The 3,438-nt window shown below is 49.7% G+C and overlaps 1 pseudogene; it reads left to right on the top strand.

Moving 5' to 3' along the window:
- The first annotated feature begins 996 nt into the window (after nucleotides 1-996).
- Nucleotides 997-3,214, top strand: LOC138094490 (RNA-binding protein EWS pseudogene; annotated as a pseudogene).
- The last annotated feature ends 224 nt before the right edge of the window (nucleotides 3,215-3,438 follow it).

Raw genomic sequence — 3,438 nt, forward strand, 5'->3', positions numbered from 1 at the left:
GGAGAAGAGAATGGCAAGCCACTTCAGTATTCTTGCCTTGAGAAACCCATGAACAGTGTGACAGGGCAAAAAAAACATGACACTGGAAGATGAACTCCCAAGGTCTGTAGGTGCCCAGTATGCTACTGGAGATGGTGGAGAAATAACTCTGGAAAGAATGAAGAGATGGAGCCAAAGAAAAGAAGCCCAGTTGTGAATGTGACTGGTGATGGAAGTAAAGTCCAATGCTGTAAAGAACAATATAGCATAGGAATCTGGACTGCTAAGTCCATGAATCAAGGTAAATAGGAAGTGGTCAAACAGGAGATGGCAAGAGTGAATATCAACATTTTAGGTATCAATGAACTAAAATGGACTGGAATGGGTTTATTTAATTCAGATGACCACTAGATCTACTACTGTGAGCAAGAATCTCTTGGAAGAAATGGAGTAGACCTAATAGTCAACAAAAGAGTCCGGGAAAGTCGGGAAAACCACTTGACCATTCAGGTATGACCTAAATCAAATCACTTATGATTACAGAGTGGAAGTGACAGATTCGAGGGATTAGATCTGATAGACAGAGTGCCTGAAATTCTATGGACAGTGGTTTATAACATTGTACAGGAGGCAATGATAAAGACCATGCCCCCCCAAAAAAAGAAATGCAAAAAGGCAAAATGTTTGTCTGAGGAGGCCTTACAAATAGCTGAGAAAAGAAGAGAAGTGAAAGGCAAAGGAGATAAAGAAACGTATACCCATCTGAATGCAGAGTTCCAAAGAATAGCAAGGGGAGATAAGAAAGCCTTCTTCAGTGATCAATGCAAAGAAATAGAGGAAAACAATAGAATGGGAAAGACTAGAGATCTCTTCAAGAAAATTAGAGATACCAAGGGAACATTTCATGAAAAGATGGGCATAATAAAGGAAAGAAACAATATGGACGTAACAGAGGCAAAATATATTAAGAAAAGGTGACAACACAGATGTTGAGAGAACGAGAAGGAAGGAGAGAAAATGGCGTCCACGGATTATAGTACATACAGCCAAGCTGCAGCCTAGCAGGGCTACAGCGCTTATACCGCCCAGCCCACTCAAGGATATGCACAGACTACCCAGCAGGCATATGGGCAGCAAAGTTATGGAACCTATGGACAGCCCACTGATGTCAGCTATACCCAGGCTCAGACCACTGCAACCTATGGGCAGACCACCTATGCAACTTCTTATGGACAGCCTCCCACTGGATATTCAACTCCAGCTGCCCCCCAGGCATACAGTCAGCCTGTCCAGGGGTACAGCACTGGTGCTTACGACACCACCACTGCCACGGTTATGACCACCCAGGCCTCCTATGCAGCTCAGCCTGCATATGGTACTCAGCCTGCCTACCCAGCTTATGGACAGCAGCCAGCAGCCACCGCTCCCACAAGACCGCAGGATGGTAACAAACCCGCTGAGACTAGTCAACCTCAGTGTAGCACAGGGGGTTACAACCAGCCCAGCCTAGGATGCGGACAGAGTAACTACAGTTATCCCCAGGTACCTGGGAGCTACCCCATGCAGCCAGTCTCGGCACCACCATCCTATCCTCCTACCAGCTACTCCTCTACGCAGCTGACTAGTTATGATCAGAGCAGTTACTCCCAGCAGAACACCTACGGGCAGCCGAGCAGCTACAGGCAGCAGAGTAGCTATGGCCAGCAAAGCAGCTATGGGCAGCAGCCAACCACTAGTTACCGCCCCCAGACTGGATCCTACAGCCAGGCTCCAAGTCAATATAGTCAACAGAGCAGCAGCTACGGGCAGCAGAGTTCATTCCGACAGGACCACCCCAGTAGCATGGGTGTTTATGGGCAGGAGTCTGGAGGATTTTCCGGACCAGGAGAGAACCGGAGCATGAGTGGCCCTGATAACCGGGGCAGGGGAAGAGGGGGATTTGATCATGGAGGCATGAGCAGAGGTGGGCGGGGAGGAGGACGCGGTGGAATGGGCAGCGCTGGAGAGCGAGGTGACTTCAATAAGCCTGGTGGACCCATGGATGAAGGACCAGATCTTGATTTAGGCCCACCTGTAGATTCAGACAACAGTGCCATTTACGTGCAAGGACTGAGTGACAGTGTGACTCTGGATGATCTGGTCGACTTCTTTAAGCAGTGTGGAGTCGTTAAGATGAACAAGAGGACTGGACAACCCATGATCCACATTTACTTGGACAAGGAAACAGGAAAGCCCAAAGGCGATGCTACAGTGTCTTATGAAGACCCACCAACTGCCAAAACTGCCGTCGAGTGGTTTGATGGCAAAGATTTTCAAGGGAGCAAACTTAAAGTGTCTCTTGCTCGGAAGAAGCCGCCCATGAACAGCATGCGGGGCGGGATGCCACCGCGCGAGGGCAGGGGGTTGCCGCCGCCGCTCCGAGGAGGTCCAGGGGGCCCAGGAGGTCCTGGAGGACCCATGGGGCGCATGGGAGGCCGAGGAGACAGAGGCGGCTTCCCACCAAGAGGGCCCCGCGGTTCCCGGGGGAACCCTTCTGGAGGAGGAAACGTCCAGCACCGAGCTGGAGACTGGCAGTGCCCCAACCCGGGCTGTGGAAACCAGAACTTCGCCTGGAGAACAGAGTGCAACCAGTGTAAGGCCCCAAAGCCTGAAGGCTTCCTCCCACCACCTTTCCCGCCCCCGGGCGGTGACCGCGGCAGAGGTGGCCCTGGAGGCATGCGGGGAGGAAGAGGTGGCCTCATGGACCGCGGGGGTCCCGGTGGAATGTTCAGAGGCGGCCGTGGTGGAGACAGAGGTGGCTTCCGTGGCGGCCGGGGCATGGACCGCGGTGGCTTTGGTGGTGGAAGACGAGGTGGCCCTGGGGGACCCCCTGGACCACTGATGGAACAGATGGGAGGACGACGAGGCGGGCGAGGAGGACCTGGAAAGATGGATAAAGGCGAGCACCGTCAGGAGCGCAGAGACCGGCCCTACTAGACGCAGAGACCCGCAGAGCTGCATTGACTACCAGATTTATTTTTTAAACCAGAAAATGTTTTAAATTTATAATTCCATATTTATAATGTTGGCCACAACATTATGATTATTCCTTGTCTGTACTTTAGTATTTTTCACCATTTGTGAAGAAACATTAAAACAAGTTAAATGGTAGTGTGCTGAGTTTTTTTTTTCTTATTTTAAAGATGGTTGTTTAAAACTAAACAATGGGAACCCCTTGTGAGCATGCTCAGTATCGTTGTGGAGAACCAAGAAGGCCTCTAACTGTAACAATGTTCATGGTTGTGATTTTTTTTTTAAATAAAATTACAAATGTTTATAAAAAAGAAAAAAAGAAAAGGTGACAAGAATACACTATACAAAAAAGTTCTTCATGACCCAAATAACCACAATACTGTGATCACTCACCTAGAGCCAGACATCCTGCAGTCTGAAGTCAAGTAGTCCTCAGGAAACATCACT

This window comes from Capricornis sumatraensis, chromosome 18 (genome assembly GCF_032405125.1).
Source record: "Capricornis sumatraensis isolate serow.1 chromosome 18, serow.2, whole genome shotgun sequence".
Taxonomy (NCBI): domain Eukaryota; kingdom Metazoa; phylum Chordata; class Mammalia; order Artiodactyla; family Bovidae; genus Capricornis; species Capricornis sumatraensis.